The sequence below is a fragment of the Balaenoptera borealis genome (genome assembly GCF_965194805.1).
Source record: "Balaenoptera borealis genome assembly, chromosome: 20".
Lineage (NCBI taxonomy): Eukaryota > Metazoa > Chordata > Mammalia > Artiodactyla > Balaenopteridae > Balaenoptera > Balaenoptera borealis.
The window spans coordinates 22244192-22271932 of record NC_138879.1 but is presented as its reverse complement, the minus strand read 5'-3'; the positions used below and the strand labels follow the sequence as shown (position 1 = coordinate 22271932).

General features: G+C 47.1%; 1 protein-coding gene and 1 long non-coding RNA gene across 2 annotated transcripts in view; one reads left to right on the top strand and one right to left on the bottom strand.

Annotated features, from left to right (window-relative positions):
• The window catches only part of GRN (granulin precursor), a 257459-nt gene that overhangs the window by 9177 nt on the left and 220541 nt on the right, over window positions 1-27741 (bottom strand). The gene's annotated exons all lie outside the window — the stretch shown is intronic.
• LOC309619321 lies at window positions 14724-27222 on the top strand. The gene is made up of 2 exons (XR_014238888.1): window positions 14724-23510; window positions 26890-27222. It is a non-coding gene; the product is annotated as an uncharacterized lncRNA (long non-coding RNA).

Sequence of the window (27741 nt, the reverse complement as noted above, 5' to 3'; positions counted from 1 at the left end):
GCCCTCCAGGAAAGTTCTATGTACTATTTCATAAGTTTACCAAAAGTGCAGAGAGGATCTATTGTCTGGGAATAAATTTTTTTTCTTCATCAATTTGGTAAGGAATAAATACACTTTCTTTTTTGATTTTATTTATAATTCTTTGATTACTAATAAGGTTAAACATATCCTCAATATCTAGTGACCTTTCAGGTTTTCTTTTAAAAATTATCCATTCTTTTGCTCATTTCAATAGAAATGATTGGCTTTCTCTTATTAACTCGTAAAAGTCTTTGTATATTGGAGAAATTAGTTATCTATTGTAAGAGTTGCAAATGTTCTCCCAATTTGTCATTTGTCTTTCAAACTTATTTATATTAATTTTTGCCATACAGAATGTGCTTTCATTTCTGTGTTTTGTGTGTGTGGTCAAATTGATCAATTTTTTTTTTTTGGTTCCAGGGCTTCATGTCAAGCCTATTAAAAAAACAACAACAAAAAAAACCCCTCACCCCTCACTTATACAAAGTGCTACCATATTTTCCTTCTAGAACTCTCATGCTTCCCTTCTCCTGCATTTAATCCTTTAACCCATCTGGAATTCATTTTGGTATAAACTGTGAGGTATGGGTCTAGCTTTAATTTTTTCCCAAATAGTTAGCAATTGTTCCAACAGCATTTATTGAACAATTGAACAGTTCGTCTTTTCTGCACTAATTTTAACTGTCTAATTTAGTGAATACTAATTTCCCAAATACATTTGAGTCTACTTTTGGACTCTACTCTGTTCCCTTGATCTATCTATTTCTATTCCTGTGTCAATAACACATTGTTTTAATTTCTGTAGCTTAAAAATATTTTCTAGGGAATTCTCTGGTGGTCCAGTGATTAGGACTCTGTACTTCCACTGCCGGGGGCCTAGGTTGGATCCCTGGTAGGAGAACTAAGATCCTGCAAGCCGTGTGGTGTGGCCAATAAATAAATAAATAAATAAATAAATAAATAAATAAATAAAATTCTAACATCTGGTAGGGCTACTCCTTTAAAAATATTAGTTTTTATTTCCACAAGTTTAAAAAAATTTTTTTAATTTTATATTGGAGTATAGTTGATTAACAATTTTGTGTTAGTTTCAGGTGTACAGTAGAGTGATTCAGTTATACATATACATATATCTGTTCTTTTTCAAATTATTTTCTCATTTAGGTTATTACTCCACAAGTTTTTAAATTGAAGTGAAATTCATGTAACTTAAAGTTAACCAATTTAAAGTGAAAAATCAGTGGCACTTAGGACATTCACATTGTTGAGTAACCACCACTTCTATCTGGTTCCCAAACATTTTCATCACCCTAAAAGGAAACCCTATCCCACTAAACAGTTTTTCCTCCTTTCCCCATCCATAAATTTTTAACACAAAAAATTCAGCTTTTATTATAAAACCTCAGGTTTCATGTCTACCGTGTATTAAGGAAGCTTAAAATTCAAGCCCAAGTTCAGAATCATAGAGAAGACTTTCCTGATTAAGGCCTTACTCCAGCATGCCTCTGCATCCCCCAAGCTTGCTTCTGCATACTCCAAGCTTGCTTCCGTATCCCCAGTAGCCCAAACTCAACTTGGATTCTGTTAATCTGCTAAATTGCTTTGTGATTTTTCTCAAGCATCTGCGACTTGTGTTATGTGTCCTCAACAGCCTTGTAGACCTGCTACTTTTTTTTCTCTTCTCCAGTCCACCCTCAGAGCATCTGGCTCTGGATTTACACTGTCACGTTCTCATTAAATTATTGTTGATTGATGGTTATCAAAATTTCCATATTGGACTCAGCAGGGTGTCTCAGAGACTGCCTGTAGCATGATTTAAATGAGAGTTAAGAGGGAATTCAACACACAGTCTTTTACTTTCAGATAATATGAAACCATTAGTTGTCATTTGTTAAGTGTCTATTAACTGTCTTGTCATACCATTTAATTCTTACAACAGTCTGGAGTGGTGGTTTACTGATGCTATATATTCACAGAGGTTAAGCAACTTACCTAAAGTGCCTGGGCTTAATGTCAGATACAAGCTTTGAAGTCAAGTCTGCCTGACTACACGGCACTTTCTAGAGTGCTGTGTTGTCTCCATATATTCCCTCCATCAAGGGCTACCCATCATGTTATCCCAGTTCACTTCTATTGTTATAGTCAGGTTTGCTTAGAGGAAACATCTAAGCCCTCCTGCTGAAGTATATGGTTAGGATAGCCAATAAGCACCAAAGAATCCCTCTTCTCTCACACAGGACCTTATTTCATGCCCTGACCAAGCTATCAAGGACCAACGTCATTCCTTGCTCCATTATAATCTATATTCTGGATGGAGTCCCATGCTGGCTGGCCCAGCTGTTTTAACTGTCTCCTTGGCTAGAGCTGGAGCTGGTATCTGGAGTTGAAGCCAGGTGCAGCCTCAACTGTAAGAAAGGGAGACATAATTCTCCTAAGGGGGTGTTTGGGTGTGCCATCTCTTCTCGATCTGCTCACACAGCATCTCCCAATGTCCTGTCTTCTAGAAACTGTGTGAAGCTCAGGGATGTCAGAGAATGCTATTTGAAGAAATTAAGTGTAAACAATTCAGAAACACGTGGATTGGCTTTCCCTCAGAAGAGACTCACATTTTAAAGTGGAAAGGAAAATAAATGGGACACAGATCAGATGGGTTGCAGAGTATGGCATGGCAGGGTTGGGGTACATCAGCAAATCCTAATCACACAGCCTCGCCTCCCCCTCACAGGTGCAGAAAGACAGGCCACATCTGGGATGGTGTGGTCCTGGATCTGTGTTCTCAGGGACAGAGGCCCCAGATGTGGAAGCAGAAGGCATGGGTTCATAATGCAGCAACGCCACTTAGCAGTTTGTGTGACCTTTGTGACCAGACAAGACACTTGGTCCTAGTACGTTTCCTCATCTGTGAAAAAAAGGGGGGGTTATAATGATAGCATCTTTCTTACCTGCTTGTAAGTTTTTTGTAACATCATGGTTACAGTTTGCTGTAAATTATCAAGCCATTATCATCATTTAACTGCATGATAAAGACTTCGGAGAGGTAATAAGTAATGATAATGACCAAATTTGGTCAAATGCACTGACAATTTGTAAAATGGCTATAAGACTTTTCCTCCAAGCAGATGTTAGATAAGCACTAACTTCAATAACTATTTTTATTAGATGACACTTTATCGGACTGGCCTCCTAGGTGACATATTCATTCCATCAATGATAACAGGAGCCCAATCTTGGGGGCTATGTTTGAGTGTATTTGGGGGGTGAAGGCGTGTGTGGAGCACTGGGGGTATTGATGAGCTAAAAGATCTTAATGCTGGAAGGAAGTTAAGGAATCATTAAGTCTAATTTCCTCATTTTCCAGATAAGAAAAATGAAGCCCAGAGAGACAAAGTAATTTGCCTGTGGCCACACAGCTAATGGCTGAAGTGGGGCTCAAACCCAGCTTTTTGTTCTTATACCTTTCCACACGCTTGTTAACAGTTTCTCAAAGTGCAAGTTACAATACATTAGTGAGTTGTAAAATCAATTAGTGAGATGTAACCGGCATTTAAAAAGAAAATAGAGAATCAAATAGGAAAGATCAGAGTGCATGGCTGGTAGGAAGAGTAAGTATTGTCTTCTTTTTTTTTTTTTTTAATTTATTTTTGGCTGCATTGGGTCTTCGTTGCTGCGTGCGGGCTTTCTCTAGTTGTGGCCAGCGGGGGCTACTCTTCGTTGCAGTGCGCGGGCTTCTCATTGCGGTGGCTTCTCTTGTTGTGGAGCATGGGCTCTAGGCATGCAGGCTTCAGTAGTTGTGGCTCGCTGGCTCTAGAGTGCAGGCTCAGTAGCTGTGGCGCATGGGCTTAGTTGCTCCGCGACATATGGGATCTTCCTGGACCAGGGGTCGAACCTGTGTCCCCTGCATTGGCAGGTGGATTCTTAACCGCTGCGCCACCAGGGAAGCCTGTAAGTACTGTCTTGAGAAACCTTTGTTTCACTTATATATTTTTATAAGTATATGTGATCTGGGACATATGTAAAATATATTTCTTGCTATGGGTTATGATTTTTAAAAGTCTAAAAACTGCTACTCTAGAGGGACATTGATTCTGCCCTCAGATTCTTATAGTCTAGTGATTCAGTAAAAGAATAACTGAACACGGGGACTTCCTTGGTGGCGCAGTGGTTAAGAATCCACCTGCCAATGCAGGGGACACGGGTTCGATCCCTGGTCCGGGAAGATCCCACATGCTGAGGAGTAGCTTAGGCTGCGCGCCACAACTACTGAGCCTGCGCACCTAGAGCCCGTGTTCCGCAACAAGAGAAGCCGCCGCAATGAGAAGCCCGCTCACCGCAACAAAGAGGAGCCCCCGCTCACCACAACTGCAGAAAGCCTGTGCACAACAACAAAGACCCAACGCAGCCAAAAATAAATTAAAAAAAAAAAAGAAGAAACCAACATGAACTGATTCCTATCTACATATAACACAGACACACAGACACACACACACATACACACGCTCTACTTGCTAACTACTTAACTATGTGCTAACAATGACTTCTGCATACATCTAACATTTTGCTTACTAGCTACTTATCTCTACTTAAAACATCTTAAAATATTTCACTCATGTTTTACAAACTACACACTTACTTATCTTTTGTAACAGGATTGAATATTCTCAAAGTAAATTTTCTCTTGGCCCACATTGCTGTAAACCCCTGATCTACCCCCTGTTGCCCCTAATCTGCTCTCCTTCCAGTCTTTCCCATCCCAGAAATGGCATTTCCTGTCAACCTTGACAATACACTCTCCTTACCCTTCTCATAGCCAATTCGTCATCAAGACCTACCTCACACTGCTACTCCTCAGCTATACTTCCACCCCAGTCCAAGTCACCAGCCTTCTAAGACAACTGCAATTTGCTGCCACCTCCATCCTCGGCCACTTCAACCCTATTCCCTATAGCATCCCAGAATGAGCTTTCTCAGACTTCAGCTGGATCACGTCACTCCCCTGCTTAAAACCCCTCATTGGTTTCTCCTTGAGTTAGGATCAAGCCCAAAGTTCTGAACGTGTGTGTGGTGTACGAGGGTGTGAGTGGCAGGGCTGTGCCGCTTCTCCAGCCTCACCTTGGCACCCTCTCGCCTTCCCAAGGCTCCCTCACGTGATCTTTAGTTTCTTCCTTAGGTCCTGCGTTATTCTCTTGCATAGCACCCTCTCTCTCTCTTTTTTCAAAAAAAATTATTTACTTAATATATTTTATTGAAATTAATTCACTTTTTAAATGTTAACATAGTTCTTTAAAGAGGAAAACTTACGTCACTAGCCATGAATGGAAGATAACAAAAATTACAATCTGTTATTATCTTATACACTTATTCGTTTGTTTGTTGTCTGTGTCCTTTACAACTCACGGTTCGTGAGGCCAAGGCTTGATCTATGTTATTCATGGCCATAGCCCCAGCACTAGTAGGACATAAGGAGAACATTCCATGTACACTTGTTAGAAGAATGTAAATGCCTACCTTTCATATCATTCCCTTACATCGAAATTTCAAAGGAGCCATTCAGGAAAGATATTCCATTTCCATTTAAACCATTCCAAGGCCCAGGACACAGAAAACTAGCATTTATTTGGCTGTGGATTTATGTAAAATCTGCCCAATCTTCCAAGCCATAAAGCCCCATTAAGGCGGGGATCTGTTTTGTTCACGGTAGCCCAGCCAGCACACAGCACGATGCCTAGAGCATAGTAAACACTCAATAAATATTAATTGATGAACGAATGAGTGTGAGTACAACACAGATTCCCTTAGCCTGATATTTCTAACTTTTATCCCTGTATGTGGATTTTGTGGTCAGAGTTCTGGCTTTGAGTTTTGGTTCTTCGTTTACTAAAGGTGACCATTAGCAAGTGTTGTTATTGTTGAGTCTCAGCATTTCTCGTTTATGAAATGAGGAGAGAGATGAGTACCTCACAAGTTGCTGTGAGGATCCAGCAAGATTAGATCTGGGAAAGCCCCTGGTGTGGTGACTGACACAGAGCAGATGCTCAGGAAACACTTGTTCCTGCTCACTGCTCGACCGTCCCGCACCTTCCCTCTGCTCTCCTCCACCTGGGCTGTACCGCCTTCTCCACTTGACTAGGTCCCTCAAGGTCTCCCTTACACGTCTTCGGGGAGCCCCCTTCAGTGGCCCCGCCCTTGGTAGATGCTGCTCATTTCCAGTCCTTGAAATGTACGACAGTGACTGTTTTTACGTTTTGTGTTTAAATATTTTATGCATCTGTCCTGTTTCTCCAACTGGACTCTAAGCCCTTCCTGTATCCCTCATGGCACCTGGCTCAGTCCCCTACATATAGATGCTCAACTCAAATTCAGCTAACACCTGTGAGCCCCACAGGCTACCAGGCACTGTGCGTGGCTTTCACGTTCATTACCGCCTAATTTCATTTTTCATGAGAATCCTGCCAGGTAAGTATCACGATGCCTGTTGTGAAAACAGAGGCTCTGAAGGTTTAGTAATCTGCCTCAGGGCACCTAGTTAGCAAATAGCAGTCTCTTAACTCTCTGGTTGACAGCCTGGCACAGAGTAGATGATGAACAAAATACTTGTTAGTGGTTTTTTTTTTTGTTTTTTTTTTTAAATTTATTTATTTATTTATTTATTTTTGGCTGTGTTGGGTCTTCGTTTCTGTGCGAGGGCTTTCTCTAGTTGCGGCGAGCAGGGGCCACTCTTCATCGCGGTGCGCGGGCCTCTCACTATTGCAGCCTCTCTTATTGCGGAGCACAGGCTCCAGACGCGCAAGCTCAGTAGTTGTGGCTCACGGGCCTAGTTGCTCCGTGGCATGTGGGATCCTCCCAGACCAGGGCTCGAACCCGTGTACCCTGCACTGGCAGGCAGATTCTCAACCACTGCGCCACCAGGGAAGCCCCTTGTTAGTGTTCTTCCCACTACACCATATTGCCTTTCTCAGGAAATATTTATTCATAGTGAGGATGATAATTATCATCATGTTGTCCATTCCTACCCACACCCCACCAGGAAATTGGCTGAAAATCCCCCTTCCTTGATCTTCTCCCCTAAAGTCCTTCCAGTGTCCTGGACTCCTAATGCCCACTCAGCTTCCTATTAGTGCTATATCTCTTTGCTAAATTCTCACAGACCCTGCCACAGCGTGCCCCTGGGTCTCCCCACAAGCCCTCTTCCTCTCCACATCTTCCTCCCAGACCATCTTCCTCATGGTCCCCCCTTCCTCCATCCCCCATCCAGTCCAGCTCTAATTCAGGTTGCCAAGATTAAACACAGCCCCACCTGGAAATGCCCTCTAAACTAGAGCACTCATGTCCAGAAGGTTCTGGAATTATTACTATTCATTAGTTGGGTGGCTTGGGCAAGTTACATCCCCTCTCCAAGCCTCAATTTCTTCACATATAAAATGGTAAGACTAGCTAACATTTATCAAGCACCTACATAAAGCACATAAGCACTGCATACATTATAAGAAATCAGTAATAGCAGATGCTTACCTAGCACTTAATGTGTGCCAGACGCGATTCCAAATGCTTTACATATTCGTATTCACTCAATCCTCACAACAATCCTTTGGAAATGTTGTTAACCCAATTTCACAGATGGAAAAACGGAGGTCTTCAAAGCAAGTAATTTACCCTAGATGGTTCCATCCAGTGGGCGGTGGAGCTGGGCTTACAACTCAGGCAGTTCTGGCTCCAGAGTCCTCGTCTTAACCACTGCCCTATACTACCTCTTATTTTCTCATAAAATGAGGGGGGCTAATTTAAAATAATCCCTTAGCATTTGTATAGCACTTTTCCAATTCTAAACCACTGTTCACATTCTGTACCCTATTTGATCTTCACAACAACCCTAGGGGTAGAAATTATTAGCCTTATTTACGGGGCAAGAGCTGAGACTTATTAAGAGGGTCGTGTGTCCGAGGGCACACAGCCAGCGAGGGCAGAATCAGGACTTGAACCTAGGACTGCTCATTTCCGGTGCCCCTCCTGCTGTACCTCAGATGCCAAAGGGCACACCCTGTCCTTCCTTTCTCACCTCCCGCAGCTCCAACAGCGTACACTATTCTTTCTTTGTTTTTCCCCCAAGAGGCCTCACGGTTCCCTTGAATCCCCTGCGGGTCACCCCCCTACACCCACTTTTCAGTACTTACTCACAAACAGCAGCAGGGGGCGCTGTAGACCAGTTCGCAGGGACCGTGCTGCCCCGGGGATCCCTGTTGGAGGAAACAGCCATAAGTCTCTCTCTCTTCTTTTAAATTTGTTTATATTAAAAATGTTTTCGTAAGTACTACTTGTACATAGTGTAAAATTTTAAAGGAACAAATGAGCATGTGTACAATGTACCTGCTCCGCAACTACCCAGATCGCCCTCCTGGAGGCAAACCGAGGAAGTTTTCTCCTGTTTCCTTCTCCAGATATTCTATGTTATATAAGCAAATATGTATTTTTCTTCCCACACAAATGATAGCATACAAACATGCACACACTGTTTTTTATTGTTCACACAAATGGTACCATACTACACCAGCTATTCTTTCTCTAGTTTTTTGAAATAATTTATCTTGCAGATCAGTCCATACTATAATTCATGATATTTAATTGGATGGATAAACCATCATCAATTTTGCCAGTTCCTTGTTATTTTTTATCTTCTACAATTATAAGCAACTGTACACAGGCCACTTTGCACACATGTGTACCTGCAGGATAAATCCCCAGAAGTGAAATTGCTTGCCTGCAAATTACACACATTTATAATGTTGATCGATATTGCTAGATTGCCTTGCACAGAAGCTACCCATTTATTGCTGCCTCAGCAGGGCATGCAAAGGTTTATTTCCTACACCCTCACTAACACAAAATCTTCTCAAGCTTTCTGATCTTTGCCTATCCCGTAGGTGAAAGATGGTTTCTGACTGCAGTTTTAATTGCATTTCTCTGAAAATGAGTCCCCGCCCCCAACCTCTGAGATTCATTGATGCAATCCGTAAATAATTAGCAGGTGCCTCCTATGTGCCAGGCACCTTTTGGGGGCATCCTCCTCCAGCTGTCCCAGATCTGACTTCTGTTGTCTTTTCCTGTCTGCCCTGCACTGGCCTGCCCTATCATATCCTCCAAGAAGCTATTTTCCTTGCTTGGCTATCCTCACCAGGTCAAGCAGGGGCGACCTCGCTTGACCTCTTCTTTAGAGGCTTAGGAGTGAGGAGAATGTAGTTTCTCTGTTTCTAGAGACTAATTCCTGTAACCCAATTAAGCAAAGCTGAGAGGTGGGGGACATGTGTCTTGAGGTCAGAGTTAGGGCTTCTCAGACCCACCCAGTCCAATGGGTCAGTCAATGCCTAACACTCTGGGGTGTTAGAAAGGAAAACAAAGAGCAGGCACCTGGACACTTGCCTGTATTCAGTGGATATTATTTGCTTCATGACTGGCTGGTTGAAAGTCCTCAGATTAGGCGCCTCCTAAATGTAAAATATGGTTAAGAGCAGGACTATTTAGATTAAAGCGAGGAAGACAAGATGTTAGGATCATTGTTCTCTTCTTGGAGAGAAACCTCTGAACTGTTTCCCAAATGCTCCTTTTGTTGGGGTCCCAGCACACTTGACCTCATCGTAGGGTAACTGTTCCTTTGCTGGCCTTCTCTGCAAGGCTAGAAATCAACTAGAGTCTGTGTCTTTGTTCATCTTTGTATCTCTCCTCAGAATAAAGGCAGAATCAACACATGGGGATTTTGAATGAATATCTTCCTGCCTTCCGGTTCTGAAGGATAGCATCCTCGCGAAGGCCTGCACCATTCTCTAATAGCTTAACTAGAGGCACCTCCAGTTCATCCCATGTTTGGCTGCCAGAGTTTTCTTCCCAAAGCACACGCTAAGCCAGTCATTTGTGGGGGTTCCCTGTGGCCTACTAAATGAAACACATATTCCTTAGCCTGGAATTTAAGGGCCTCTGTGGTGATATGGCTCCAGTCTACCTTTCCAGTCCTTTTTTCCACTACCTCATGCTCCAATCAAGAGGAATTACTCAATGCTTCTTAAGTGTGCCCACATTCCACCCCCATGCCTGTGCCCTTGCCAGCCCTCCTCTGCCTGGAACGCTTTCCTCTTTGTTTGCCTTCCATCACTGATGCCCTCTTCTGTCTCTCTCCCCACCCCACCCTTTGTTTAAAAAGTAAGAGTAATCACTATCAAAATTCCAATGGCATTTTTCACAGAACTAGAACAAATAATTCTCAAATTTGTATGAAACCATGAAGGATCCAAAATAGCCAAAGCAATCTTGAGAAAGAAGAACAAAACAGGAGGTATCACACTCCCTTATTTCAAACTATACACAAAGCTACAGTCATCAAAATGGTATGGTGCTGGCATTAAAAACAGACACACAGATCAATGGAAAAGAATAGAGAGCCCCAAAAGAAACCCATGCATATACGATCAATGAATTTATAACAAAGGAGCCAAGAACATACAATGGAGAAAGGACAGCCTCTTCAATAAATGATGTTGGGAAAACTGGACAGACATATGCAAAAGAATGAAACTAGACCACTGTCTTACACCATACACAAAAATCAACTCAAAATGGATTAAAGACTTGAATGTAAGACCTGAAACCATAAAATTCCTAGAAGAAAACATAGGTGGGGACTTCCCTGGTGGCGCAGTGGTTAAGAATCCGCCTGCTAATGCAGGGGACATGGGTTTGAGCCCTGGTCAGGGAAGATCCCACATGCCGCAGAACAACTAAGCCCGTGCGCCACAACTACTGAGCCTGAGCTCTAGAGCCCATGAGCCACAACTACTGAACCCCGCGCACCTAGAGCCCATGCTCCACAACAAAAGAAGCCACTGCAATGAGAAGCCTGTGCACCACAATGAAGAGTAGCCCCTGCTCGCCTCAACTAGAGAAAGCCTGTGCGCAGCAATGAAGGCCCAATGCAGCCAAAATAAATAAATAAATTCATTAATTCAAAAAAAAAAAAAAAGAATAGAACCACTGAATGATCCAGTATTCCACTTCTGGGTATTTATCCAAAGAACACAAAAACACCGACTCGAAAAGACACGTGCACCCCTATGTTCATTACAGCACTATTTACAACAGCCAAGATATGGAAACAACCTAAGTGTCCAAGGATGGATGAATAGATAAAGAAGTTGTGACATACACACAATGGAATACTACTCAGCCATAAAAAAGAATGAAATCTTGCCACTTGTGACAACATGGATGGACCTTGAGGGTATTATGTTAAGTGAGGTAAGTCAGACCAAGAAAGACAAACACTGTATGATTTCACTCCTATGTGGAATCTGAGAAAACAAAACAAAACAAATGAACAGGGAGTTCCCTGGTGGTCCAGTGGTTAAGACTCCGAGATTCCACTACAGGGGGCACAGTTTCGGGGAACTAAGATCCCGCTGGTCGGGGAACTAAGATCCCACATGCTTCGGTGTGGCCAAAACAAAAAAAAACAAAAAACAAAGAAACCCCACAAGAGAACAAAAAACAAAAAAACAAACTTGTAGATACAGAAAATAGATTGGTGGTTTCCAGAGGGAAAAGGAGTTGGGGGTGGGTGAAATGGGTGAAGGGGATCAACTGTATGTCAATAGAGGGTAACTAGACCTTTAGTGTTGATTGCTTTCTAGTATATACAGATGTCAAATTATAATGTGGTACATATGAAACTTATGTAATGTTATATATCAATTTTACCTCAATAAAAGAAAAAGGAAGAATATTTTAAAACTTTAATGAACAAACAAACAAAAAGTAAGAGTCATCGGTTTTTAAAAAGATGAAAGAAAATAAATTTTACATAACCATCCAGGTCCTCTTTTTAATTTTTTCTTTTTTTTTTTTTTGGTCACCCTGTGTGGCATGCGGGATCTTATTTCCCCAACCAGGGATCAAACCCCTGCCCCCTGCAGTGGACTCATGGAGTCCAAACCACTGGACCTCCAGGGAGTTCTCCAGGTCTTTCTCAAATGTAATTGCCCCCAAAGACTCCCGTTCAGATCAATCCACCAGCAGGATATCGTCTACCCCCACCCCTTAGCTCCCCAGTCAGACTGCTGTCTATGCGTCTCTCATGAAGCTCTATCTTGCCCCATCTGTGTGCAGCTGTGTACATTTGTTCCTTTTTTTTTTTTTTGGCCGAGCTGCGTGGCATGTGGGATCTTAGTTCCCCGAACAGGGATCGAACACCCACACACACACCCCACAGTGGAATCACAGAGTCCTAACCACTGGACCGCCAGGGAATTCCCTCTTTCCCACTTTGAGTATGAGAAATGGGAAGAGTTTGGGACCTGTCACCATGACCTTCGCAACCATCCCTTCAGACCCTCCTCTAAGAGGGGTTTCCTCTTGGCTCAGAGCTGCCCCACTAGTGTCAGGAGATAATGTCACCCCATTATCTCCTGACACAAGCCCTACAGAGAACAGTGGGCACCTGTGCCTGGGGCTTGGGAGAAAACTGTCCTGTCTGCCCTCTTCCTGAGGGAAGTTATCGTGGTTACACGTCTAACTGACTGGAAGGAGGAGCGTTTTTTCGCTTCCAGTCCGTGGAAGGGACGAGGCCAGGAAAAGGAAATGGAAAGTCATCTCCCCTTCCCCTGCGGCCCTGGTCTCCCCCACTAAGCAGATGGGCTGGGGTACTTGTCTGTTAAAAGTCCCATCTGCATCCTTGGGAGGTGGTGTGTGCCCTGGCCAGACTGGAGGAAGACAACCTGGGCCTTCCCCAGGGTTTTCTTCTGGTGCTTTCCACAGAGGAAAGAGTGGTACCTTGGAGTTCCAAGACCCCAGTTTTAATTCTTACTCCACATCCAATAGCCAGATAACCTTGACCAAGTGCCTTCATCTCTCTTAGCCTAAAAATAGAAAGAGCTTCACCTTCTCTACCTTCCACATAGGCAATTCTCAGCACCAAAAGAGAAAATGTACCCAAAAGTGTTTTGCAAGTTGTATTTTTTAAAATGTTATTTATGCCCTGCCTTATTTTGGGCAATGGATTTCCAAGAGGCTTGAAAGATACAGAAGACATAAACTAGCATAAATTAAAAGTGTGATTAGCAGAGGTAAAAAAGAGTGAGAACATAATGAGCCCAAAATGAGGTTAAATGCATCCCTTGTTTGCTACAGGTGGATCTCAAGGTTGCTGAATCTTGTGAAGGTGTTATCTGAATCTGTGGAAGGGGTTACTTGGGTGGTGGTGTTTCAGGGTGTCCAGCATGGAGACTGAAAGCTCACAGCAGGGCTGACACATTCTGGATGGGCCCCGGATCTCCGTGGGCAGGGACTGGTCCCAACTTCACCCTCTGCATAGATGCTACTGCTTTAGTCCAGCCCAGATCCACCTGAACCTGGAGGCAGCCAGGTCCTTCTAACAATCTTATCCACCCCCACCACCCTGTGCAACCAGCATTACCCCCCTCTGGGGACAGACCCACCTGCCTCCCACTTAGACACTCATTTAAAACAACAACAACAGCAAAACCAGCTCTATTGACATATGTAATATACATACCATAAGTTCACCCTTTTCAAGTGTACCATTCAGTGGGCTTTCGTATACAGACCCTCTTAACCTCTTGTAATGAGCAGCAGACTAATCAGGACATCTTTGCCACCCAGACCAACTCGCTTCCTTTTCCTTTGCTCTCCCCTGACCCTAATACTTCTGAAGGGGGGCTTCCCTGGTGGCGCAGTGGTTGAGAATCTGCCTGCCAATGCAGGGGACACGGGTTTGAGCCCTGGTCTGGGAAGATCCCACATGCCGCGGAGCAACTAGGCCCGTGAGCCACAACTACTGAGCCTGCGCGTCTGGAGCCTGTGCTCTGCAACAAGAGAGGCCACGACAGTGAGAGGCCCGCGCACCGCGATGAAGAGTGGCCCCCACTCGCCACAACTAGAGAAGGCCCTCGCACAGAAACGAAGACCCAACACAGCCAAAAATTAAATTAAAAAAAAAAAAAAAACTTCTGAAGGAACCAGTCATAGGAGTCTGGACTCAAATTCGGAAAAGTTGCCCCATATTTCCAGGATTTTCCACCTCTGACCCATCTCTTTGGCTGGGTGTCCATGTTAGATGGGCTCTCCCGAAAGTAATAACTGGACCTGGGGATGGTGCGGAGGGCACAGAAAAGCCAGGGCATGATCTCGGAGTTTTGCGAGACTGAGAAACGCCCAGTGAGGATCCAGGCGGTGGGAGGCTGTGGGTACGAGCAGCCCAGAGAGCTGCAGCACTTGACAGATCACATTGTTAGACCGTGACTCACTCCCACCGCCGCTGCTGCCGGCCGCGGTGCAGTCTGGAAAGCTGAACCTCTCAGCCTGGCCTTCAAAGGAGGCCCGCTTGGACTGTGGGTGGACCCCCTGAGTCAGCCTTTGAGGGCCAGGTTGGGCTGGCAGAGTTGGGATCTCTTCATTCCTGAGCTGGACTATTTCACGCCCCTTGACCCCACATGTTCAAAGGTCATGTGTTGGGAGCCTGAAAGGGGCAAAGAAAGGTGTCCTCTTTGTGCTTTTCAGTAGAGGAGGGGGACCTATCTGAGCTCCTGACCTTCCTCCCCAAAAGATTTGGGCTCTGCTGACTGGCTGTGGGGACCCAAACTCCAGCTCTGGAGTTAGTGAGAAATCAAGCAGACTGCCTCCCGTGCCCTCACAAGTCACTCTCTCATTATTTTCTTCCCCATGTTCAAGATTATTGCTTGACCTGTGCACTCACATGCCTTTCTTCTTCTCTCTCCTCCTCCCCATCATCCTACTGTTTCCCATCCACTACATCAGCCCATCAGATCTTTCACAATATAAAGAAGAGAGGGGGAAAACAACTATACCCCAATAAAAAAAGTGGAAAACAATAAATCATAATTCTAATGTGTTTGCAGTTGCATTTAATGGACAAAAAAATAATAATAAGGGGGGGAGGAATGCCTTCCGCATCTATCTTAATCTACTGGTTTAGGATTCCCTCTGTTTTGAGCATCCATTGAAGTCTGGATCTCCAAAAAGATGGTCCCACCTCAGGGGCCTGGGGACGGGCTGCTGAATCATTTCCCTCTGCAATTCTAGCGCATCACAAGTCCACTCTCCCTGCGTGCTTGGGCCAGGAGCAGACTGGAGTGTTGAAAGGGTGACCCAGAAGTCCCTGTCTGGTGGAGGAACTTAGATGAAAACAGTAAAATACTATTTCTCAGAGCAGTATGTTCCCAGCTGCGAAGCCTACAAAGCACTGACGCTCCAGAGAGTGGTTGGGATGGTGGCAAGAGTCCTTCAAAAGTTCCTTCCTTAAAGCCCTCGTGGGAACCATCACATGTATGCAATCACAATTTCTAACCCTCCCTAAGCAAAGCCAGGTGGAGTGTCCATTATCCAGGGAAATTAACTCTGGGCTGCACTGGGGAAGCTGTCCCTGGGTTAGGTGTCTTTAAGAACAAGATCCCCAAATCCAGTGGTCTTTCCCCTGCCCCAAGCCACTTCCATTGTCTTCAGATCATGTGAGGAAAGCTGGGAGTGGACGTGGTGGGAGATGGGCTGTGCGCTCAACTAGGAAAGCTGCAAGATGGGAAGACTTGCTCCACCTAATAAGGGGAGAGGGAGGAAGAAGCCGATTCAGGTTTCTTGAAACAGTATTTTCTCTTCTATGGGAATAGCCAAGTGTATCTGGGGGAGACAAAGAAGAGCTTCCTATTTGGGGAGGAGATCGGCCACTTAACACATGTTGGGACACCATCTCATAGCCAAGAGCTACACAAGCACTTGGACCAGCTCACTGCCTGCTCACAACCACCCCGTAAGGCGTGTTCTTACCCCCATTTTCTAAGTGAGGTTCTGAGAAGTGAAGTCACTGTCAGCTGCCTCACTGCAGATTTGGGACACGAGCCCAGGTCTTCTGATTGGAAGTCTGGTGGTTGTGGCATTATTGTGCCTTGTCACCCCATGAGGCTGGTGCCTAGGGTCATTGCTGATTCCGAGGTCCCCACTGTAGGCCCCTATCCTTGACCCAAACAACTGCCCTGTTCAGTGTTTGGGAGGAAGCTGGAATGGCTCATATTCAGGCCTCAGAGACCCCTGGCCGCTTTCCCAGGCTGTTCTTTCCCAAGAGGTTCTTAGGCTCGGTTTTACACTCCCCTCCACCCCACACCCTCCTAGCCCCAGCTGCCTTGGAAGCAGGGAGAAGGAGGCAAGACCAGAGGCTTTTGTTTTCCAAAGATGGAGAAATGGCTGAAATCCCGGCATCTGCCCCAGAAGACAGAGGCAGCTCTGGATTTCCTGCTGCTCCCAACACGGGCCAGATAATTGGAGACAGATTTTTGGGCTTGGGTTGGGGAGGTGAAGCTTGAAGTACAGTCATCCGGCCTCCTGTAAGTCCGTGTGTGTGTGCGCGTGCGCGTGCGCTGCTTTGTTGGAGTTTCTTTGTTAGTAGTGAATGTATGTGTGTGTGTGTAGACATCTGTGTTTGAGACAGCATGTGTATGCGTCTAAGTGCATGTGCCTGAGTGTTTGTGTGGCACGCCCATGTTCCTTGTACTTCTTTGTTCGTGTATAGGACTCTGTGCGTGTGTGTGTGTGTGTGTGTGGAAGAAAGTGTGTAAGCACGTGTCTGGCTCTCTGTGAGTGGCTCCCTTGTTTTGTTTTGTTCCTTTGTGAGAGTCAGTTCAGCCTGGGGAGATCTCTCTAGCTCTTTAGGATCCTATTACTCAAGACTTGGTGATTAAATGTAAAACAATAATTAAGATAAAAAAATAAAAGGCAGGAAGGCAGATGGCCTTCAGGGAGAGGGTATGAGGGATAGAAACAGCCAGAGTAGAGTCGGAAGGGAGAGCAGAGGGTCTCTTTTAAGGGGTACAGATAAAACCCCAGCCCCTCCCCCAACCTCTCTAATAGAGAAAGGCACCGTGCACTTCCAGAGAGGTTCAGCTTTCTCCACACTTCCATGGTTGGGCAGGGGAGGGAGCTGCTAGTGCCTTCCTGCCCTAATCGCCACCCTGGAAGGATTATCAACCACTTTCTTCTAAGCTCTTCTGTGCACATTCACCAATGTAGGTTCTTTTGGCTACAGATGAGATACGGACCAGTTGGGAAGTAGCCTAAATCATAACGCTCACACACAGTCATTGTGTACCTGCTGCATGTTGGACCCTGGGCTGCACACTTGACATACTTTTTGTATCAACAGTATGTATACATATGGATGTATGTATATGTATGTCTGTGTATGCATGTATGATTTCATAAAACCACTTATGAGCTGGGTAACACTTCTTGGCAGAGGAAACTGAGGCTTATGATAGAACCAGGACTTTTTTCTTTTTTTTTTTTTTCCAAACGCGCCGCGCAGCTTGTGGGATCTTAGTTCCCCAACCAGGGATCGAACCCGGCCCCGGCAATGGAGGCTCAGAGTCCTAACCACTGGACCCCCAGGGAATTCCCAGAACCAGGACTTTAACCTTCCATGATTCCCCCCAAGTGCTAATCCATTTGTTCATTCAACAAACAGGTACTGAACACCTGTCTTCCTTAGGCATGATGCTAGGTACCATGGGGGGGACACAGATGAACCAGATGCAGTTTCTGCCCTCCTGGAGGCCACCCTCTAGGGAGGGAGTCAGTGACGCTCCAAGGACTGAACTCCTCACTCTCTATTTGGGACTGATCCCGCTCAGCGCCAGAGCAACGTGGCTGTTACAGAGTCAGGGATTTTTTGGACTGGGGCAAGATTTGCTCCTAGAATTAGTTGTTCCTTATAAGGACATTTGAGATAAGGACTGGCTGGGGAAGAGAAGACGTGGGGGAAGTGGAGGGCAGTGGCTGTGTGCGCTGGGGCTGGAGGGGGAGGAGGGGAAGACTTCCAACTGGTCCGCTTCACAGCCCAGCATTCGCTGGGTGGATATGTTGTCCTTAGATGGTCCAGCCCCTCTGGAAGGAGGAAGGAGGGAAGCAGGGGAAATGCACACACCCTCGCCTCTCTGGACTGGTCTCTGAGGTCCCAGGGTGGCTGATTGGGGGTGGGGAGGCTAGAGTCCCCTACTAGCTCCTGGTGACCTGACTCAATTCTCTAGTGCAGCCGCTTCAGAGCCGCCGCCAGCATTCTCTGGCCTAAATCGCTTCCAGTTTGTTTAGTCAAAACCTTTGGCCCCAACATCAAAGCCCCTTTGGAGTTTCTGGGGGTTGTTGTTCTTATATGGTGTTTATTTCAGAGATGGTTCTGCTGTCGCTGGCTGTGCGGGGTGGGACAGGAGGGGCTGCTGGGGCCCTTGATTTCAGAGACATCGGGTTGGCCTGGGTGGAGGGCTACCAGACAGTGTCCAGGGCACCTGTCCTCAGGACACTGTCTCCCCCACGCCTGCCTCTGCCTGGGGAGAGCACAAAGGGTAGCTGCCTTCTCACCTGCCCAGGGCCCCACAGAGGAGCCTCCAGTCCGCTCAAATTTATGCCAGACATTTCAGTCTGGGCTTCCAGGGGTCAAGTCTACACCACCTCCGCACAACCCCCATACCAACCCTCACCTCAGAATCCACGGGCTCACTGCAAGCAAACAGCACTCCACCCTACACCTCACCATCTCAGCCCCTCCGCACCTGGGCCTGGACCCCACCTCCTTCGACACCTCCTCCTCTTCTTTAAGTCTTTACGGCTTTTCTTTTAATCTGATTGGCCGAATGTGTACTCAGCTATTTGACAAATGCTTGGCTCCGTTAGGCTCTGGAATCTGCACCTTTCTTACCTCTGAGTTCCTGCAGGTAGCTTCGAGCAGGACCCCTCCCTCCTATGGCCCGTTCTCCAGCACCTGGCATGGTGTGTGCACACGGAGAGGAGGGATGCTCCGACCAGACAGCGGATGGAGGAGCTTCTTCTTCTTCTTTTTTTTTTTTATTAATTTATTTTATTTTTGGCTGTGTTGTGTGTTTGTTGCTGTGCGCGGGCTTTCTCTAGTTGCTGCGAGAGGGGGCTACTCTTCTTTGCGGCGCGTAGGCTTCTCATGGCAGTGGCTTCTCTTGCTGCACAGCACGGGCTCTAGGCGCGCGGCTCAGTAGTTGTGGCTTGTGGGCTCTAGAGCACAGGCTCAGTAGTTGTGGCGCACGGACATAGTTGCTCCGCGGCATGTGGGATCTTCCCCCACCAGGGTTGCAACCCATGTCCCCTGCACTGGCAGGCGGATTCTTAACCACTGTGCCACCAGGGAAGCCCGGAGGCGCTGCTTTCAGGGAAGCTGATAGCAAAGGATGCAGGGCTGGTGGCCTGGGTGTAGGTAAGCTCCTAGGACTGGCCCTGGGAAAAAATCTGCACTGAGTGAAGAGGAAGCCAACTCCAGGCCTTAGCCATTCGCCAGAGCATGAACAAAAGGTGAGAGAGACAGAGAGGGAGAGAGAGAGAAGAGGACGTAACAGGGCCAGGTCTTTGGTAACCAGTTGTTGAACAGAAAAGTTTCCAACCAGGGGAATTCCCTGGCAGCCCAGTGGTTTGGGCTCCGCGCTCTCATTGCCGAGGGCCCGGGTTCAATCCCTGATCGGGGAACTAATATCCCACATCCCTCAAGCCGTGCAGTGCGGAAAGAAAAAAGAAAGAGAGAAGTAAGATGTTTTCATAGCCAAAAATATAATTAAGAGAAACTATCACTATTAAAAAAAAAATTCCAACCATGAGCTACAAGGACAAAGTCCTCTCTGGGTCAACTACCTTCTTCCTAGGGTGTTCCTAAGAGCCAGAGGGGTCTCCAGACCCTCCTTAACCTATCTACTCTCCCTCCACCGCCTCATCTACCTCTGTTTTTTTCTCCTATCATCATCCCGGGTTATGCCTTTCCTGCCTTCTTAACTTCCCATCTGCCCCCTCAAAGGGAACTAACTTGAGTGCACCAATGGCCATCTTTAGTGCCCCCACCCCCATTGGACAAATTCTTTACCATCTCAATCACATGCTAAAAATGGGATCCCAGCTGGGACGGGTGGAGGTAAGACTAGGAGTGGACTTAGCCATCATCCCTGCCATGGGACAATGGCAAAGTCTCTGAGTCTGAATCTCCTGCATTTTGCACACGCTTGTGAGCCAAGAGCTAGGTCTTTACAGGGGCTCCAGTCTAAGAACTTGGCTGAGCACAGGTGACCTCCTTGCTTTGTGGACTGTCCCACAGGGAACCTAACTGATGGTTCCCCCAAGATGTGGTAATTCAGAGTGCCTAGACACAGGCTCCCCATCCCTAAACCAGTGTCTTCAATGCTCTAAGGAGCTGGTCTTCTGATTGGGGGGGATGCAGTTTTGAGCCACTCTCTCCCAGGGTGGCCCCTTGGCTCCATTGTATAGCAGGTGCCTCCCTCCCCACCCCACTCTATGCCCACCCCGCCTTGCAGACTCTCATTAGTTAGTAATGTTAATGTGGCTGCAGCTAGTGATTAAAACGGTTGGTTGGACTGAGGGTTAGCGATCAACGTCCCTGGCATAGTTGCTAATCCTTTGGAAATATGTTTTTAATAATCATAGGGGAGGAGGTCAGGGTGGGTGGTCCTGGGAGCTGGGATCCAATGTCTCCTGCTCCCCCAGCCCTCGGTTCCCATGGTTTCTCCTAGGCAGGCACTCTGGGGTGCATTGGGGCAGGGGACTCACTTGGGAAGACTGGCCAACTCCGCAGCAGATGGAGGTGGTGCCTGGTACACAGCTGCCTCTGCTAACAGGGCAGGGACAGGATTGTGCCAAGGGTGTGGCTGGTGTAGCTGAATGAAGTGCCCCGGGGTCAGGAGGCCTTAGCCACGTGGAAGGATTAATTCTGAGCCCTGTATTGCTCACTCCTATGCCTGATGCCCAGAGAGGAACCATGGGTTCCAAGGATCCCCTTACCAAAGCCGCCCAGTTCCGGAGATGTCCTCAGTCTCTCCCAGTCAGGAAAGCCTCAAGTCAAAAGGGCCCTATTTCCGTTCCCTTAGGTTTCTTGGGCCTGCCGATCGTCCCATTCAATCATCTAGTTTATGTAATGCCTTTAATAGTACACAATTATAATTGTCCTATGAACAGTATAATAGCAGGCACATAATAAATATAAACTATATAGTAATATATTACGTGTAATAATATAATCATTATGGTTAACATTTTATTGACTGCCTACTTTGTCAGGCTCTTTATATAGATTACCTCTTGTGTTCATAACACCCTGCCAAGCAAGCCTTATTATCCTATTTTATATGGAGAAATCTGAGACTCAGGGAGGTTAACTTGCTCAAGGTCATAGAGCTAATAAGGGGTAGGGCCAGCATCAACCCTAGGTCTCTGGTTAATTTCAAACCCATTCTTTCCAAAGTCTAACACTGTAGGGAACTTAAAGAATAAAATAATATAGCGTCAACGCCATTAAAACACTGATAACCCCGGACACCACACACACACACACACACACACACACACACACACACTAAAAGTTAGGTGACAGCACAAAATAGCTTTTGGAGGGCTGATGCCAGGCACTACATGCAAGGAGGGCTCAGGCTGTGGTACTGGCAGTAAATGTCACAGTCTGGAGGAGGGAGAAGCCACCAAGGACAGCAGGGATGGCTGAAGACTTTGCAGAGGGAGGAGAGGGATTTAATGGGTGGGTAAGAGCTGTGGTGGGAAGGACAGGAGCAAAGGTACACAGGTGGGAATTCAGTGGCAGTGAGGCGATCAGACTTGTCTACTCCATCCTGATATCTTCTGTCTGCCCACTCACCATCCCTGCAAGCAGGCCTGCCCTTAACATCTGCAGATCTTGGGGCAAGAGTACAAATAAAAAGCTGCAAACAACATTTCTAAATATTTAAAAGTTATGAGACTTCCCTGATGGCACAGTGGTTAAGAATCCTCCTGCCAATGCGGGGGACCCGGGTTCGATCCCTGGTCTGGGAAGATCCCACAGGCCGCGGAGCAACTAAGCCCGTGTGCCACAACTACTGAGTCCACGTGCCAAAACTACTAAAGCCGGCACACTCTAGGGCCCGCGTGCCGCAACTACTGAGCCTGCATGCTTTAACTACTGCGCAGCACGCGGGCTCAGTAGTTGTGCGTCTAGAGCCCGTTCTCCGCAACAAGAGAAGCCACTGCAATGAGAAGCCAGCGCACCGCAACGAAGAGTAGCCCCTACTCGCCGCAACTAGAGAGAAAGCCCGTGCGCAGCAACGAAGACCCAACGCAGCCAAAAAATAAATAAATAAATAAAAAGAAAATAAAATAAAAGTTATAACAAGGACCTACTGCATAGCACAGGGAACTCTGCTCAATATTCTGTAATAACCTAAATGGGAAAAGAATTTGAAAAAGAATAGATATATGTATATGTATAACTGAATCACTTTGCTGTACACCTGAAACTAATACAACATTGTTAATCAACTCTAATCCAATATAAAATAAAAATTTTTTTAAAATACAAGTTATAAATCAAATGTTAAATAAGACCTATCTCTTACCTTGACAAGTCTACTTTCAAAATCACTTTGGAGTTTAGTGCTGGAACGTGGTGGCGCTGCCCCACCTACCTACTTTCTCTTCCCACCAGCAGTTCCTTTCTGCTCTGCTCAGGTGAGGACACCTCCCCAGCCCACGTGTGCAAGCCCCACCCACCCCCATAGCCAGCCCGCCCTTGACCACCATCAACCCTGAGGGTATCCACACTTGTATTTGGTCTGCCCTTGGTGGGAAGGATGGATGGGGAAGGAGCTCTGCAGGCCTTGGAAACAGTCTGGGGTCACTTAGATAGGAAATTCGGGGGATCAGTGAGGCCCTCAGCTCAGGTACAAAATTTAAGGGATGCCAAGAAACTCAGTAATAACGATAAATAATACTTTAATGTGATATTTTAAAAATCAAAATTAATGTAAAAGACCCATAATAAACAAAATATCAAAATTTTTAATAAAGATGGGATCGGTATTACTGATTTTTTTTTTTTTTTTTTTTTGATTCAGACTTCAATATAGTTCCACACAGGGTTTGGCCAGGAACCCAGAGCATGATCTAGAAGGGAGCGTAGAGGGGGCCCTGTAGGCTCTGGGTAGACGCATCCCATGGACTCTTTGTTCTGTGGGGTAGAGAGCAACGGGAGGCTTCCAGAACAGAGGACCCTCTTTTTTAGAGCCTAAGGGTGATGCATACTAACTGTGAGCTCCACGAGGCATCCAGCATCTAGCAGAGGATCTGGCGTATAGTAGGTGCTCAATAAATACTTCTTGAGTAAGCAAATGGATAACACTAACTTCCAAAATCAATCACAGTCATATCCATTACAAGGTTCCTGGGACAGTGACTCAGAGTGCAGCCCCGGCACCCCTGTTATCAGCACGTGGTTGTCGCCTGGGTCAAGGCCATGAGTCAGAGGACAGAGGCAGGGCATGTGTCAAGACTTAGAGAGGAGACTGAGTGAGGATCCTGGACCGGTTGGGGGCAGAAGGAGGCGAGGCTGTGGTTGAAGAGAGTGTGAGGTCCAGGAGGAGATCCAGGTGAGATGGAGGCCAGGGGTCTCAGAGGCTCAACCAGAGCTGGGTTTGGAAGATGGAGGAAGAGGGAGGGGACCCCGGCTTAGGGTGGTAGATGGGGAGGGGAGGAAAGAGCTAGTTCTGGGAGGACCAAGGGGCAGGCCAGGGAGTTAGCCAGAGTGAGATGCAGGGAAGGGAGCTACGGAGCCTGGCGGGGAGAGCACAGGATCTGGAAGGAGTGACGGGTGTGTGTGTTTCTGCACAGTGATTAGAGGCCTGGAGAAAGGGAGTGAAAGCCTCGAATGGGGATCCCAGGAGCCAAGAACAGGTCCTTTCCTCAAGAAATGTTCTGGGCGGACCCCTCTCCCCCGACTCGGGTTACACACTGGTGTTTCCTATTTCAGGCCCTAAGCCCCAGCCCGATCGCCTGGCCTCCACCCCCTCCTCCCTCCCTCTTGCCTCCACCTTCCCCAGGGAGGGACAAACACACTTGATATATGAAGTGTTTCCACCTCTATGCTTGGGAATCCCACAAAGGCTTCAGTGTGTGGTGGCCCCTCCTCCCCTCCCCCGCAGTCCCTCCCCTTCATCCTTCTGTCTGGGAGTCTGGGAGTGCCTCCTTTTCCCTGGGGGTGTCAGAGAGAAGGTGGACAAGCTGTGGGTTGGGAGGTTCCCTGTCCTCTCCAGCCATGTCCCTTCCATGGCGGGTGGGCGGGCACGGAATGATGACCACTGGTTTCTTTGGCTTCCCACAAGGGCCTGGTTCTGGAGGTCAGAGGGTGGGTGGGAGGGCTTTGCTTCTAATTTGCCTCTTTGCTTACCCTGCCCACCTCACTCCTTGCTGCCAAAGCCCCCTCCCACAGGTCAGGGGAGCGTTTTCTCCATACAGGAACCCAAAGGAGAAAGAAAACTGAAAGTCTTCAAATGCACCCTATGTGCCAGGCGTTGTGTTAGGCCATTTTACAAAAGTCACCTCAATTCCTTCCTGGAAAGCTTTTGAAATAGGTATTTTTACAGCCGAAGACAAGGTGAGGCGAGCAAAGTTGGACGTAGTATGGCACAGGGTTCAAGACCATGGACTTAGGCAGCAGACAGACCTGGGACCAAATCCCAGCTCTCGGCTTCGTGAGCTCTATGAATGGGGCAAGATTTTTATCCCCCAAAGCCTCAGTTTCCCCATCCCTAGAGGAAGGGTATAAGGCTCTTCACAGGCTTGTTGGAAGTATTAAGTAAGATATGGTGCATGAAATACGTGGGAAGAGGTATGTAGTAGATGCTGAGATTATTATTTTTGAACAGTCCCATAACTGGTAGGGGGCAGAGCAATCCCTGAGCTTTCCACTCCTCGACAAGGCTCTTCTCAAGAGGGCCGGAGCCCTTGGCCCAGTGGAGTGGGCTAGGGGGGACAATGAGGCTAGGCAGAGTCAGCAAGCCAGTGTGTGTGTGTGTGTGTGTGTGTGTGTGTGTGTGTGTGTGTGTCGGAGAGAACTCCCTTCCAATTCCCAGGGACCCTCTGTGGAAGTACAGATGGCGTGAGGACTCTAAAAGAGCCTGAAGTCAGGGAGCCCTGAGGACACAGACATCCCACTTCCCACCCACAGGCAGGGGGAGGACCCACTGCAGCGCCGTGGGTGGTCTCCTGGGCCAGCTCCTCCTCTGATTAAGGGAGAAGCTGCAGCTGGCCCTGGGCCACACCAGCCACTCCCACCACCAGCCACACCACGTGTCCATCACTCTGACCCTTCCTGCCCCAGTAGTACAGCAAAGAGTGGAAATGGGCACACTCAGGGTGTCTGGAATAACGTTTTAGGTGTGAACAAGCGAGAAGATGTGCTGAGCATGCAAACACAGGTACCAGGCACCCATGCGGGGGATATGATTTGGGTTCATGTGCATTGCATCTTATACGCGAGGGGGTGCCTGTGTGCATACACATTTGTGGTCACACAACCTCCAGACTTACCCTGGGCTCCCTGGGTGTATGTGGGTGCCATGTGCCAGGATATGTGCATGTGTCCACGTGTGTGACTGCATGTCAGACAAACTCCCTGGAGCTGGGGCTCTGCAGGAAGGGTCAGATGGCAGTCTGAGACACTTTTCATGTGTCAGGAAAACCAGGCTCCCCTTTCAGGAAGCCTTCCCAAGGAAAATAAACTAGCCCAGCTCCTGGGGCAAAGGGGGAGGGAGCGGGGCATGGGGAAAGAGAGAAGGTGACTGAGCATGGTGGAGGAGGTCACGGAGCAAGGCAGTCAAATGACACCCCTTTGACCCCACCCGATGACCCCATCCTGATCTCTGGAAATTCTCTTCCTTTCACTTTGTCCTAAGAGGGCTTTGTCCTCTTGCTTCTCTTCAGATCTTTTTTTCTCCTTTCCATCACTCTTCTCTCCCTTCTCTGCCCTTCTCCCTCCAACTTCCTCTCTTCCTCCCCACTCCTACTACTCTGGCTGCCTGCCAATCACCTCTGCTTCTCTCTCACCTCCACTGCAGAAGCCAAAGCCACGGTCCACCTATGAGAACAGGTGGTCAGAAAATCTCGATAAGCAGCAGTACAGGTGTACCAGTTGTTATTAAGAAGCCCCTGACTGGTGCCTCTAGCAATGGAGGGGATTTTTATCTGTTGATAATTGACTACATCATTTATCAGATGTTTATTAAACACCTGGTTTGTGCCAGGCACTATGGTTGGCTCTAGAACTACAACAAATGGGCTCTGCCTCATGGAAATTTCAGACCGATAGGGGAGTCAGAAATTAATCAAAGCCACATACATAATATAAAATTAAAACAATGTTGAGGGAGTTCCCTGACGGTCCAGTGGTTAGGACACTGCACTTTCACTGCCAAGGGCCCGGGGTTCAACCCTTGGTAGGGGAACTAAGATTCCATAAGCTGTGTGGCGCAGCTGAAAAAAACAAACAAGCAAACAAAAAACGTTGAGGGCTTCAGAGAGAGGAATACATAGTACATATAAGTATTGTGAGAGCCTCTAATGGGGGAATTAACATGGCCAGGGGATGGGAAAGATTCACTAAGGAAGTGATTAGTCTAGGTTGGAGGGAAAAGTAAGAGTTAACCAGGCCAAGGAGTGGAGGGAGTGGGTGTGCAGTGAGACAGATTATTGGATTGTTGTAGGCAGAGGGAACAGCATGTGGAAAGGCCCTGAGGCCAGAGGGAGTGAGGTCCATTTGTGTAATTGAAGAAAGGCTTGTGTGGTGAGGAGAGAGAGGGAACTTAGACGGGGCTGCAGCAAGCTGTACATGCTCTCCTAGGCTGTGTTAAGGATCATTTGTCTAGACAAAATGCCAATATGCTTTGTAAGTATGATATATTTTATCATTTTTTAAGAAAGCATACATTCATTAAGACTTTTAAATGATTTTATGTTTTTTCACCACAACAGCATCCACACATATTTGAAGAACAATAGTACACAGATCTGGGGACTTTCCTGGTGGTACAGTGGTTAAGAATCTGCCTGCCAATGCAGGGGACACGGGTTCGATCCCTGGTCCGGGAAGATCCCACATGCCACGGAGCAGCTATGCCCGTGCGCCACAATTACTGAGCCTGTGCTCTAGAGCCCACAAGCCACAACTACTGAGCCTGAGTGCCACAACTACTGAAGCCCGCATGCCTAGAGCCTGTGCTCTGCAGCAAAAGAAGCCACCGCAATGAGAAGCCCGCGTGCAGCAACGAAGACCCAACGCAGCCATAAATAAATAAATAAATAAATTTATTTTAAAAAAAATAGTACACAGATCTGGGAGACAGTGGGAAATCTGCAATCTACAGATTCTGTTAGGTCCACTTATGAATTCCCAGGGCACCCACAGGTTGAAGGTCACTGTGCTGGGGAAGAGAGGAAGAGAAGGGGTAGAGAATCACTTCAGTGTGTTGCCAGGGTCTGGGTCAGACAGAAAAAGCCAAGCTGAGCTGAGCTCTACACACTCTCCTCCCGCAGCGTCTGACCCTGGCCCTCTGCCACCCCAGCCATGTGCTTAGCCCCTAACAGCTGGAGTGGCTTGTGCTGGCGGTGGGCGGGGCTGGGAGAGGGATGGGACAGCTGAGCAGGGAGGGGAGAAAGGAGGAGTAGAGCGCTGCTCAAAGCAGGGCCTTCGGACCAGGAGCATCAGCTTAGCCTGGAAAGCTGCTGGGAATTCAAATTCTCAGCCCCACCCTTGACCTACTGAATCAAAATCTTGAAGCGAGGTGGCCTCTGCGGCATTATGTTTTAACAACCCCACCAGGTGAC